This window comes from Nilaparvata lugens, chromosome 8, assembly GCF_014356525.2.
Source record: "Nilaparvata lugens isolate BPH chromosome 8, ASM1435652v1, whole genome shotgun sequence".
In the NCBI taxonomy this organism is placed as follows: Eukaryota; Metazoa; Arthropoda; class Insecta; order Hemiptera; family Delphacidae; genus Nilaparvata; species Nilaparvata lugens.
The window spans coordinates 5,393,931-5,409,036 of record NC_052511.1 but is presented as its reverse complement, the minus strand read 5'-3'; the positions used below and the strand labels follow the sequence as shown (position 1 = coordinate 5,409,036).

Sequence of the window (15,106 nt, the reverse complement as noted above, 5' to 3'; positions counted from 1 at the left end):
GGAAACGAGCCTGTAGCTAGTGCTACCTATCGGTAAACTTGGAAACTATTCGTGAATGTGTTGGTTTGCGTTGCTTGTCTGTGATTGGCTGTGAGCGTGGCTGGTGACGCAGCCTAAACAAAGCGGACCAATCACAAGGTGTCAAGTATTTGAAGGCGGTCTGACATACACTTCTTCGAGACTTCAGTTGATTAAGAATCAACTCTGTGTCTTCAAGAGAGAAGAAGAAGAAGAAGACGGAGGAGGAGGAGGAGGAGGAGGAGAAGAAGAAGAAGGAGGAAGAGGAGAAGGAGAAGAAGAAGATGGAGAAAAAGAAGATGAAGAAGTAGGAGTAGTATTAGAAGAAGAGAAGAAGAAAAAGAGACTGAAAGAAGAACGGGAAGAGATTATACAGATGTTGCATCTAGACTACATAAGTGGCAAGTGGTATCACAGCTAACTGAAGAGTGTATCATCAACCAATCAGAGCCAACAATGGCTGCATTTTTCTATCGCCCACTAACCAATTTAGACAAGTAGAGTGGAATCGTAACAGTCTTCATTATCATCAGAAAACCGAACACTTCCAGAATCTCTTATCTACCAAATTAAACCCTTATTTTAAAAATTAGTACCGACTGTACTAGAAAATGTTTCTGATAAAGTATTTTAATAGGGCTAATAGAAAATGGCATGAGTGCTGAAACTAGTTATTGACCGAGCGAAGTGAGGTCTAAAGGTGCGTACAGACTTTCGCTCTGCTCCGCAACCGAACGTCACTCCAGCAGAGCGATTGGTGATCGACCGGGGAGCAACAATGGTTCGACCGGGGAACGCGAGAAGATCTAACATCTTCCATAACGTTCATGATGGGTGCGTGGGCGGTGCGACTGTGGTTCGATGGTGGTACGAGGGCGGACCGAGCGTGCTCGGTGCTGGTTGGAAGCGCGAATATGTGTACGCAGCTTAAGATTCAAGTCGACGGTTTGGCATTTCTCTTAATGTTTAAATGTTAATATGTTTTTATGTTGTGCATTTACGGCGAAACGCGGTAATAGATTTTCGTGAAATTTGACAGGTATGTTCCTTTTTTAATTGCGCGTCTACGTATATACAAGGTTTTTGGAAATTTTGCATTTCAAGGATGATATAAAAGGAAAAAGGAGCCTCCTTCGTACGCCAATATTAGTAAAAATCAGACTATAGAATTATTCATCATAAATCAGCTGACAAGTGATTACACAGATGTGTGGAGAAGCCAGTCTATTGCTGTATTTCCATAAGATCTATAGTTTCAATAATGTACTTGTGGATGAGAATACTGCGTGAGGTCTACTGTTCACAGAACTACTAGTATTTATAAAAAAGTACATATAAAGAGGGTACTAGTGAGTTATAATTTTCGAAATTCATTCACATAGGTATAAAAAATCATTGGATAACCCAGAAAAATCGAATCAACCAACAGATGATGATAATGCAAATCTTATTGTAGGCCTAATATTAATATACCCAACTATAAATTGTTGTGAAACTTATGCAAAGAAAACTAGTTATAGCCTACCTAAAGCACCCCTACACAACCAGTATAGCCTTGCAGGGAATTCTGTAATTTTGTGTACTGTAGCTGAAATATTGTGAATTGACATTATTTGTTGAATAATAATAATAATAAATGTTTATTTCCCAAAAAACTAAAACTACAACATCAATTACAAAAATATTAGATAAATTACAATATTACATACAATAGTTAGTTACAAAAGGTTCTTATAATGTGTTCTCTACTTGTTCAGTTTTTCTGTGTGGAAATTGACCTACTCCACTATGGCGTACCATGTTCTAGAGTAGGTTTTGTTAGTTTTTTGTGTGTATTATCAATTAGTTAGTGTTTAGTAAGTCATTAGGTGGTTAGTTGTTATTTGAAATAATGTTTTCTATGTTCTGTCTTCCTTTGCTCATCAACCAATTGTGTACTATTGCTTTGAACTTTCTAGGAGATTAATCTGTTTAAAGTTTGCAGGAAGTAGATTATATAATTTTGGTGCTAAATGATTGAAATGTCTCTGGTATAGTGCCTTCCTTGCAACACTGGTGATGAGAAGATTCCTGTATCTGGTGTTGTGGTTGTGGTTTCTAGTTTGAAATGTTGTTGGGTTCTTGTGTAATCTGCATAGTATCTCCTTGGAGTAAAGCTGTCTTGCATCCATCACGTCAAACTCATTGAATAGCTGGTCTGATGAATAGCGTGGAGGCTTCTGGTTGATGACCCTCATGATCAGCTTCTGCACCCTGAGGAGCGGTTCAATGTGCAAGAAGCTTGCACCTCCCCATCCCACAATCCCATACAGCATGAGGGACTGTGCTAGAGAGAAGTAGACAACTCTTAGACATCCCTTGTCGACCAGTGTCCTCAGAATCCTGAATCTGTAGATGGTCTTCCTCAGTCTCCCGCATAATTCATTGAGATGATGATCCCAGCGCAGAAAAGAGTCCATAGTAACTCCCAGGTATTTCTGTGACTGTTTCCTGTGAACTGTGTATGAAGTGTTATTCCATTGATTCTTGATTACTATCTCATCTCCTGTTGGCTGTCCATGTTGAGTCGCCGAAAAGGTCAGAAAGAAGGTTTTCTCATGGTTCAATGTTAGCAGATTTTCAGCCAACCAGCGAGACACCCTCTGAAGTCCAGTCTCGGCTTCTCTCCAGGTCATCTCCCAGGTCGGTTCAGAGAACAGTATAACAGTATCATCTGCAAAGGTGGTGATTGATCCATTTATTACCATGTTGCATAATGGATTTATGTAGAGAAGAAAAGAATTGGTCCTAGTACTGTTCCTTGTGGCACTCCAAACTTTACAGTCAGCTTGTTGCTTATACATCCATTGACTCTGACACATTGTGTTCGGTTTGATAGGTAGCTCTTGAAAAGATTCCATGCGACTCCTCTTATTCCATAGTTATCAAGCCTTGAAAGAAGAATGTCATGTGACACCGTATCAAAAGCCTTCTTTAAATCTAAGAATACTGCTAATGGTTTCTCTTCAATGTTTATTTTATCGGCAATCTGAGTGGTCACATAGTGGATAGCATCATTTGTACTGCGACTAGATCTAAAACCATATTGGTTTGGCGATAGAAGATTATTTTTTTCAAGAAAGCTGATCAGTCTTGTTTTGATACACTTTTCAAAAATTTTTGATAATGTACTGAGTAATGATATGGGTCTGTAGCAATTCATATCTTTCTTATCTCCTGTTTTGAAGATTGGACAAATGACAGCTTCCTTAAGACACTGTGGAAAAACACCTTCCTCAAAAATTCTGTTTGCAATATGTGTTAAAGGCTTGGCAAGTATAGTATTATTCTGTTTGAAAAAATCTGGTTTTAAATTATCGAGTCCAGGTGCACTATTAGCTTTAAGACTATTAATGATTTTTATCATTTCGTCCTCACTGACAGGTGTAAAGAATAATGACCGGCAGACTATCTGATCAGCTGCCGCATGCTCATCTGCGCCATTACAATCGCTATTTAGAATGTCCTGGGCCAGTTTTGATCCAATACTAATAAAAAATTCATTGAAAGAATTTGCCATATCTTTATCATCATCTCCCAATTTCAATTCTCTCCCTCCCAAGTTGATTTGGTGGATTTGTGTTCTTGGCCGTTGCACTTCGGTTATTTCTCTTATTACTTCCCATGTTTGCTTAGAGTTGCTGGAAGTTTCAAATCGCCTTGAAAAGTATTGTTTCTTCGCATTTTCTATTACAGTTGTTAGTAGATTTCTGTACCTTCTATAATACTCTCTCTAAGCTGTAGATTTGCTGTATTATTCTTGCTTTGCCTGTGTAATTTATCTCTCTTTCTTATTGATGTAATTAATCCATTTGTAATCCAAGGCTTAATTTTTCTTTTTGTGTGCGATACTCTATTAATAACTTTACATTCTTCTGTGTATTTCTTCAGTATTTCTATCATTTCCTTCAAAGCACTATCAGCGCATTCCTGCAGGTACACGGAATTCCAGGTCTCATTCGTTAGTGCTAATGAAAGTTTATTATAATCAATACTTTCATAGTAGTGTTTTCTTCTGTTGTGATTGTGTTCCACCGCATCATATTTAATTCCCAGAATAGTTATAAAATGATCTGTGATAGAATTTGGGAAAACTATTGGTATTATATATTTTTTAAAGTTTATCAGAATATGATCTATACATGAAGCGCTATTATTTCCAATACGAGTTGCCTTCTTTATACAATGTAGGAATCCATATTCACTGAGTAGATTATCATAGTCTTCCAGTTGCCTGTGCTGATTTGGTTCTTTTGTGTTGATGTTCAAATCTCCTAGAACGATATGAAAATGCTTTCCATTATCATCCAAAATCTGCCTCAGATCAATGAGAAATTCTGTTAAGTCCAAGTGTGATGGAGATCTATATAACGCTGTTATAACAAAAGTATCTTTCCCAATTTTTAAATGCATATTCAAACAGTTGGCTTGCCTAACTGCAATTTCTTTTATGAAGAAATTATATTGAATGAAGAAAGTTTCACTTAAATTTATTATTAATTTGAAAGTTTCGGAATTCAGCACGCAATGATATCTCTCCTTGCTCAATGTTTAATCCTGATGCTAACCAATTTTCATATATCAATTTTATAATTTTTAACATATCAAGTGCTAAGACCCGCCGCAAAGTGGACCCACGCTAATCCACGAAAAGCAACCCACGCCGTGGGATGTTTTATAAACCATTGCTAGGATTCTCTAGACATCTGTGTAATACATGAAATGAATAATCCACTTGTCAGCTGATATGATTGATTATGAATAATTCTATAGCAATGGTTTAAAAACATCCCACGGCGTGGGTTGCTTTTCGTGAATTAACGTGGGTCTACTTTGCGGCGGGCCTAAAACGGAAAATTCGAATACGATTGATACAGAGAAACAGTTCAATTATTTCTAGATAGTTTACCCAGTTCCTGTTACAATTTTGTTTTTCGATTAGCTAACCACGTGAGATATTTGTAATCAGCTGTTGAAATTCTGTGGAGTGAACAACTACAAGACTTAACCTATTTCGAACTATGTGTAACCTTATCTAATTTTGGGAGGGGAATAGCACAAGGTTACCTATTACCATATTACCATATTACTTGCCCTATTACCATATTACTTGCCCTATTACCATAGGTAAGGAAAGTATTGCTCTCCGAAAAAAAATTAAGGTATCCCAATTTATAAATTTATTTACGTTTCAAGGTCCCCTGAGTCCAAAAAAGTGGTTTTTGGGTATTGGTCTGTCTGTATGTGTATGTGTGTGTGTGTGTGTGTGGTGTGTGTGTGTGTGTGTGTGTGTGTGTGTGTGTATGTGTGTATGAGTGTATGTGCGTCTGTGTACACGATATCTCATCTCCCAATTAACGGAATGACTTGAAATTTGGAACTTAAGGTCCTTACAATATAAGTATCCGACTCGAACAATTTCGATCTAATGCAATTCAAGATCTCGGAGAAAATGGCGAAAATGTTGTCAAAAACAGGGTTTTTCGCGATTTTTTCGAAAACGGCTCCAACGATTTTGATAAAATTCATAACTAAAAAAATCAATGATAAACTCTATCAACTGCCACAAATCTCATATCTGTGAGAATTTTAGGAGCTCCGCCCCATCTATGCAAACTTTGATTTTAGATTCCCAATTATCAGGCTTCAGATACAATGTAAACAAAAAATTTCAAGTGGAAAAGATTGAGCATAAAAATCTCTACAATTAATGTCCAGTAGCATTTTCACCTAAAATTGAAAATAAGCTCGAAATTCGAGAAAATAAGATTATTCGATTGCAAACTGTTGATTCTATTAAATCATTCACTAAGAAGAGATAGCCGTCTTCGTATGTCTGCAGCGCTATTGTCCTGTCACCAACTGGCTCAGATCTTAGAATAGTAGACTTGAGATGCGCAAGAACACTAGCGTCACTTGATCAATTTTCATAACGGCAAGGAAAGTTGTGTGAGTGCGCCACACCAGATTGTTTTGATGATGTACTTATTGTAGGAATCAATAAAGAGTAGAATGAACAGTATTTGTGGTCTGATCAATGATTCAACCGTTGCAACACAATAAAGCACCAACACAATAAAGCATCGACAATTGCGCTAAATCACTTGATAATGCAGTAGTAGAGGTTCAGAAGTACAGCAGTATTTTCTAGTACGGTATACTAGATCTGGAGACTTGCCACGATGGGGTGGAGTGGAGTGGGAAACACAGGATAAGCCTGGATCAATAGCTTGCTCCACACATGCACAGCCTCTCATGGGACTTTATCACTTTCTCACTCTTTCTATAACTCTATCTCTCTCACTCCTTGGCCACAATTCAGTTTGGGACCTGCAATCTTTCGTCCTAGTACGGTCCTTGATCCAGGATACTTCAAGGATTTCTTCCCCCCTCTCTCTGACTCTCTGTATCTCTCACACTCTCGCTCATTCTCTATCTCTCTCTGGAAGAAAAGTCTCTCTTCCGTCTTCACAGCTGCGATAATTCATCTTCTACATCCCTAAGTCCAGATGTCTGAATTATTCACGTCTTTACAGCCATCTACCTACAAAATGCTTGAGAAGTACTAGATTTTTTATGTGCCAGTGCCACTCACCCTGATGAAAATTTGTACCAGTGGCGGCTGAAACGAGCTCGACAATGCCATCTTGCACTCTTTTATCGACAGTCAACATGAGAAGGAAGATTATCCTCATGTACAGTTGAAACTCTGAAAAGAAATAAAAAACTCATGAAAGCTTTTGTTTTACATACAATTTCCAACCCTGAAGAAAGAAAATTCTTAGGGTTTTCATAAGCTTGGTGAAATTCTAGCAAGTGAATGACATTCTTTTCCCATGATATTATTAACAACAGGAGTTTGTGATGTCAAGTTACACTAGTAGTTCTGTGAACAGTAGACCTTACGCAGTATTCTCATCCACAAGTACCTGATTGAAACTATAGACCTTATAGAAATATAGCAATAGACTGGCTTCTCCACACATCTGTGTAATCACTAACACTTGTCAGCTGATTTATGATGAATAATTTGTATAGTCTGATTTTTACTCTAATATTAGCGTATGAAGGCACTACCTCCGTAAACAAAGCCGTAGTGCATTCGTGTGACGTCATCACAGGTAGGGCTCCTACACCAATAAAAACACTAGCTAATATAGATCAGCTGAAATCAACGAAGTTTTATTGGTGTAGGAGCCCTACCTGTGATGACGTCACAAGAATGCACTACGGCTTTGTTGGAGGTAGCGATGAAGGAGGCTCCTTTTTCCTTTTATATTGTACTTGAAATGCAAAATTTCCAAAAAAAAACTTGTATATACGTCGACGCGCAATTAAAAAAAAAACATACCTGTCAAATTTCATGAAAATCTATTACCGCGTTTCGCCGTAAATGCGCAACATAGGATAAACATTTAAACATTAAGAGAAATGCCAAACCGTCGACTTGAATCTTAGACCTCACTTCGCTCGGTCAATTATAATTGATTTTCTGTTGTTGTGAAGGTGATGTTGTGGTAGATAACCATATAATATAACTGTCAAAACCACTAATCAATCAAACCAATTTGAGATACTAGCTTTGGTAGTTACACCATTATCAATCCCTAGTAAATTGAAAGCTTGAACATTGAGTAGCAGAATATAATATAGTGTGGATGAAGCCCTAAGATTGGCCATTAGCTTTTGACCAATGGGGGTTGAGTTCTACTGTCATTCACCGAGACTAGACACGTCCAAGTATTTCAAATATGGTCATGAGAGCTGTTAAACAGCAACAAATCAAGAGAAACTAAACTAACAAAACCAAAATGGATAATATGAGTAAGATAGATGATTCTGTTTAGCCTACTTAATTTATCATCAAACTTTATTAATCATTATTACTTGTATTTCAAGAGGATAAAATCTCTGAGATGTTATTTGCATGGTTATTGAGAGAGCGTATGTGAGCGTATATGTGAGAGAGTGGATCTCATAATAAAAAATCATCCACCCTTTTATAAAATTCTCCAGGCATCACAGCTGCATTCTATTCTACTCAAACTAAGAAGACCTACATAAATTATCTGACGCTAATTAAGATGTAACCGCGTCAAGTAGATACAACGAAAAGTTTTCAAATTGAAGTGGAATAACGTTTATGACGTGAAAAATATAAACAAAGGGCAGATAAGAACTCAAGTACTGCAATTTATAGTGCAAGCTATTGTGTCAAATGACCTAAAATTAGTTATGTCGGCGCTTACGATATTGCAAACAAGTAAAAGCCAGAGTTTGCACTCTTGTCAAGTGATTAACACTTGACAAAATTACGAGCTTTGCTCTCGCTTGTGAAGGTTTAATACTTTTCGAAGAGTTCATACTAACTTTCATTGACAGCATTTATTCATTACCAAACGATCTCTTAGCAATTAGAATACAGTATGTAACTCAGTTATAGAATAGCTTGAATTTCTCATTTGTTGACATGGGCGTTCTAATAATTCTAACTACATATTATAATAATAATAACATGGTTCAATAATATAACACATGATTTAGTTATGATCAATGCTAGAGATGAATTTTGTATTCGGCTTCGAAATCAGATCAAGTCGAGAAATCTATTCAGATTGACATCACGATAGAATCTATACATAACCTGTAATAGCAAGCACTGATAAATCATGGTATGAAAAGATATTTATTATTTTACAAAGGCGACTTTCTAGAAGTATTTTAAGCCAACGTGATGGGATGAATGATAATACAATGAAGGTAGAGTTATGAATGAATAAACATTATAGGTTATGCTATCCACTTGAATTAGTACAAAGGTATACAATAATCTCTTTATATAAAAATGAATGTCTGTTTGTGTGTTTGTTTGTTAGTTTGTTAGTATTCTATAAATAAACGTTGTTCATCTCGGGATATTCGATTGAAATAAACAAATATTTCTCAAATTAAACGATAAACCTAATCATACTTTTCAAGCGAATAGCGTGCTCATTCAACTTGTAACTAGTTTGTAATGAATTACAAAATTTTCTACATTTTTTTTTCAAGAACCATATATTTTTCCATCAAGAGAGTTAATGAGAAAGACTGGCTTTTAAATAAATTACAACTGTTCCACTTGCTATGAGAGTTAACTAAGCGCTTATACGAAGCACAGTTTCATGCTTGCATTCCAATTTTTCAAACTACACGACACGGAGTCTAACTTTTCACTATCTGTCTCTCTTTTATCTTCTCTACTGATTCACTATTTTCTCGCTCTCTCCTCTCAATCTACCTGTTCCTACGTCATTGTAAGCTACGCTTTTCAACGCAAAATGAAATGTTTTCACAACTTTGTTTGACATTCATATTTGGAATAGACATTTCGAGTTTTAGGCGCATGATGTGGGCGTAAAGAAATTCTCTAGTAACAGTGGAGGTTATTACAATCGATTGGGATAGTTTTGAACGTGGATATTCTGTTTTCATGAAATACTATGGCGGATGATAGTGTGATCAATGAAGATAAGTTTAGTAGAAATGATTCTATAGTGAGGTCCACGTTATAATGACAGTAGTTGATTAACTTTGATGTTGCTACATTTGTCCATCATTCCACAAAGCAGGTAGTACTATCCTTTTCTAGCTCGGCAACGATGCCAAATCTGATTTTGACAATGTAGAAATATAATAAATCATGACAGAGAATCGGCAACGCTGTTCTCCATTATCCACTGCCATTATAACGTGGACCTCACTATAGCATGAAAATTCCGTAGAGGGAATTCTATTGTATTTTCAACAATGTTTCAATTACATTTCTATAGATTCTCTTTGTTCACTTGTCTCTCAACTTTGTATTGGTCTGTATGTGTGTGTGTATGAGTGTATGTGCGTCTGTGTACACGATATCTCATCACCCAATTAACGGAATGACTTGAAATTTGGAATAATTAAGGTCCTTACGCTATAAGGATCCGTTACGAGCAATTTCGATCAAATGCAATTCAAGATGGCGGCTAAAATGGCGAAAATATCAAAAACAGGGTTTTTCACGAAAATGGCTCCAACGATTTTGATCAAATTTATACCTAAAATAGTCATTGATAAGCTATATCAACTGCCACAAGTCTCATAATATATGTAAAAATTTCAGAAGCTCCGCCCCGTCTATGCAAAGTTTGATTTCAGATTTCCAATTATGAGGTCTCAGATATAATTTAAACGAGTTGAAAAGATTGAGCATGAAAATCTCTACAATTAATGTCCAGTAACATTTTCACCTAAAATTGAAAATAAACACGAAATTCGAGAAAATGTGATTATTCAATATTGCAAACTGTTGGCAACTGTTGATTCTATTAAATCATTCACTATGAAGAGTTAGCAGATCTCGTGTTTATCCAGCGTTATTGTCCTGTCACCAGCTGGCTCAGATCTTTGAATAGTAGACTTGAGATGCGCGTGAACACTAGCGACAGGTGATCAATTTTCATAACGGCAAGGAAATTGTGTGAGTGCGCCACACCAGATTTTTTATTTTTATGTAGATTGGTTATTCTATGCTATAAATTAGAAACAAATACAGGTTTCATCACAGAAGATTCTTGTGAATGTTCCATATGAGATACAAATCACAAATACTATACAGGGATGTTGACTAAATGATGATGAATCACTCCAAAACTCTATCGATACGAGTTCGAGATTTATGACGCCCCCAACAATTCAAAGTCGACTCGTACTATATCATTGCACTCTCTATTAGTATATATTATTACACACACGTTCACTCCATTCTTCGGAGAGGAAGTAGATAGTTGTATGCAAAGTTTAGGCTACCGTTCCAGTCGGTTAAACGATGCTCTGCTCTTCTCTGTGTATATTATAGCAACTAAATGCAGGCTGGTATGTGGGTGTGTACCATCATCCATCAGACAAAGGACTTGGTCGACACATTGTTATTTTAGAACATGACTGCTTCATTTATTCGGCTAAACCAGCTTCGGTAGTGCAGTACTTGCTATAGTTTCAAATTGTGGTCTGTACAGTGAGGTCCACGTTATGGAGGCAATGGAGAAAGATAGGAAGACAGCATTGCCGATTCACTGCCTTGGTCGACACATTGTTATTTTAGAACATGACAGCTTCATTTATTCGGCTAAACCAGCTACAACTATGAAAAGTAGTGTGAAAAGTTTCGGCTAAACTACTACTGTAGTGCAGTACTTGTTATAGTTTCGATGGTGGTCTATAGTGAGGTCCACGTTATAAAGGAGAACGATAGAAGAACAGTGTTGTTGATTCTTTGCCTTCCCAAGGAAAAATTTACTTGTAAATTTATTTAAAATGTTGTCAAAACCACTAATTTGTGAAAAAAAATCATATAGCCTACTTACTAGTTTTAGATCATTTCGGTAGTTGTGCCATTATCAATGTTTATTGAACTGAAAGTAAAATATAAAGTGTGGGTAAGGCTCCACGATTGGCCAATAGCTGTTGACCAATAGAGGTTGAGCTCCATTGTTATTGGCCGAGACTAGAGACCCAAGTATACACAGTAAGTTCATGTTGTCATTCACAAGCTTAGTCAAAGAAATTGTAAGTCAGTAAAATTCTAATGTATGAATAGAACAAACTGTATCAAAAGGAATGTATCACAGAATGGAAAAAAATCTGGTGTGGCGCACTCACACAACTTCAAAGATTTGAGCTAGCTGGTGACAGTACAATAACGCTGGAGACACACGAGTACTGCTATCTCGTCATAGTGAATCATTTAATAGAATCAGCAGTTGCCAACAGTTTGCAATTGGATAATCACATTTTCTCGAATTTCGAGCTTATTTTTAATTTTAGGTGAAAATGTTACTGAACATTAATTGTAGAGATTCTCATGCTCAATCTTTTCCACTCGAAAATTTTTGTTCAAATTGAATGTGAAGCCTGATGATTGAGAATCTAAAATCAAACTTTGCATAGATGGGGCGGAGCTCCTGAAATTTTTACAGATATGGGACTTGTGGCATTTGATAGAGCTTATCGATGACTATTTTAGGTATAGCTTTAATCGTTGGAGCCGTTTTCGAGGAAATCGCAAAAAACCCTGTTTTTGACAACATTTTCGCCATTTTAGCCGCCATCTTGAATCGCATTTGATCGAAATTGTTCGTGTCGGATCCTTATATTGTAAGGACCTTAAGTTCCAAATTTCAAGTCAATCCGTTAATTGGGAGATGAGATATCGTGTACACAGACGCACATACACTCATACACACACACACACACACACACACACACACACACACACACCCACACCAATACCCAAAAACCACTGTTTTGGACTCAGGGGACCTTGAAACGTATAGAAATTTAGAAATGGGGTACCTTATTTTTTTTCGGTAAGCAATACTTTCCTTACCTATGGTAAAAGGGCAAGGAAAGTAAAAATCCAAGTACACTTTAACTTTTTTCAATTTTTTACGAGTATCCCTTACTAAAGGTACATTTTCGTTTGTGCGTAAATTTCCGCAGTCGACGACGAAAAGCATTGTTGAAGTTCATATTCTCCAAATTTCAAGTTTGCTGAAACAACTGATCAAATGACTTTTCATTATTATTTGTCTTTATTATTAAAGAATTAAACATTTCTAATAATATCAACATATTGCCAAAGCATAAGCTCATTAAAGCATAATTGAACATAATCTTTCAGGTTATGTAAACAAATTGAAATCTACACAATGTGAGATTCTCTCCCTGTCGTGGTTGACGACGGCATATACGAATAACGAAAACCCAGCTTTAGGAAGTGAATAGTCTTTCGTTTACAAAAAGTTTGTCGCCTTATAGTCTATATGATTATAGAGAAGTGGAAAGAACAACGCAAACAAACCAAAAATACAATCGCAACACAACAGTCAATCTTCATGAATTTCTAAATTAGGAAGACCTGGTCATTAATGACCCCATTAACACATCAGATTACAAAGCTCATAACACCAGAAGCAAACCAGATTACAAGGTAATAATATAATCCAGAATCATGAAGTGATAAAATCTGATAAGGAAATCACGACAGAATCGATCATTTTATCGATGGAACTCACAAAATTCAATTCCGAAAATGGAAGAATAACCTGTGCTAGTTATTGGTATGAGAAATTGTTTTCGTTCAAATATGGCAAATGAATCTTGGGCTGGAAGAGCAGTTCAATTAACCGAGAGGGTCTAACAACTTTCTTCAATGAAGTTTCAAGTAAGGGCTACGAATCGAGTTCTGTTCCATTCTTATTTTCATCCATGCCAACTTCTTCTTTTTCTTCTTCTAATTCTTCATCTACTTCTTCTTCTTCTTCCTCCATCTTCTCTAATATTCTTCTTTTATCTTCTTCTCCATCTACTTCTTCCCCTTCTTATTTTTTCGCATCTTCTCCTTAATCTTCTTTTTTCGCTTCATCTTCTTCTTCTCCACTACTTCCACCCCATCTTCATCTTCCTCTTTTTCGTCTACTCCATTCCACTCCCATTCTGCTCTGCCGTTTTCTTTCTAGATTTACTTAGGACTTGGTTTTGCTGTTTGCAGCGACTTGAAAAGTTCTCCACGACTTTTATCGTTGAAGTTGCTATCTTGAGCAGCTCGGCTTTTCCCAATTAAAAAGCTAATAAAGACTTTTATTCGGTGCTCCTCCAATTGATAGGCTACACAATGGCCGAGTCCAGAATGCATTCAGGCGAAATATAGAGCTCCAGCTAAGTTCTGTTTTCTAGTGCAAACGAAGGGTTGAATCACAGATTGGAAGGTTATTTTTTACAGATTGAATAATGAACGGGTTTATTGGAATAGATTGACCTCAAGAAAAGCTTGATCATAGAATTGTGGGTTAGTCATCAAATTATAAATTATTCTTATCTACAGTCTGTGAAGTAGTTTCATGAGATAACTTGCAATTTGAAGAATGTATAAATTTCAGAATTTCCATCAATAACAAACATAGAGTAAATAGTTAAAAATAAAAATCTCAGTACCCTTTTTGAATTATTTAATCACAATATGTTTCAGACATTGATGCCATTTTCAAAGACTTGTTTCAAAAAGGGTACTGAGATTTTTATTTTTCTTTCTATTTTTATTACAAGTAGCCCTATACAGAAAAGAGATAAATAGTTGGAATATATCATTATAAAGGATACAAGGTTGTATTGTAACAAATACCATGAATATATTAAATTATACCAATCGAGTAAAACAAGATAATCATTAGTATATATCTGCGCTAGGATATACAACTGCTTGCCAAATGAATTGAAGACCTTGGAAAACTTTAGTCAATTTAAAAATGAACTTAAAAAATTCCTCACAACAAGACCATATTATATTTTACAAGAATACTTTGAGGAAAGAATCTCACCACACCAACACCAGGAACCATAAGGAACAGATGGAATTAAATAGAGAATGCATCTTCTATCTATATATATATATATATATATATATATATATATATATATATATATATATATATAAAAGCGAAATGGCACTCACTCACTGACTGACTGACTCACTCACTCACTCGCAGAACTAAAAATCTACCGGACCAAAAACGTTTAAATTTGGTAGGTATGTTCAGTTGGCCCTTTAGAGGCGCACTAAGAAATCTTTTGGCAATATTTCAACTCTAAGGGTTGTTTTTAAGGGTTTAAAGTTCGTCTTTTAGCATGTATATTCTTCTTCTCCCAATCTCTTAATTATAATTGGAATTTCCATATTATATGTTACTATAGAACTATAATCTAGATAGAGTACCTCTTCGAAACAGTTGTTAACTGGCAACTAAATTAATAATTTTGTCAGGTTGGCATTAAGTTGAGTTGACTTTGTTAGGTTGGCACCAAGTTGAAGATTTAAATGCATTTATCGCGGAAAAATTGATTGGGCACTGCTACTTCAATCCTGGGAATATTATATTACTAGCCGTCAGGCTCGCTTCGCTCGCCATATCCGTTTAGCCAGATGGACCAGTCTGGACCCCCGACTGGATTGTTCTAGCATATGATAAAAATG

General features: G+C 36.1%; 1 protein-coding gene across 1 annotated transcript in view; it reads right to left on the bottom strand.

Annotated features, from left to right (window-relative positions):
• The window catches only part of LOC111064202 (mitochondrial dicarboxylate carrier), an 80,697-nt gene that overhangs the window by 36,911 nt on the left and 28,680 nt on the right, over nucleotides 1–15,106 (bottom strand). The window contains 1 exon segment of the mRNA XM_039433804.1: nucleotides 6,653–6,766. The gene's annotated coding sequence lies outside the window, so the exon portion shown is untranslated.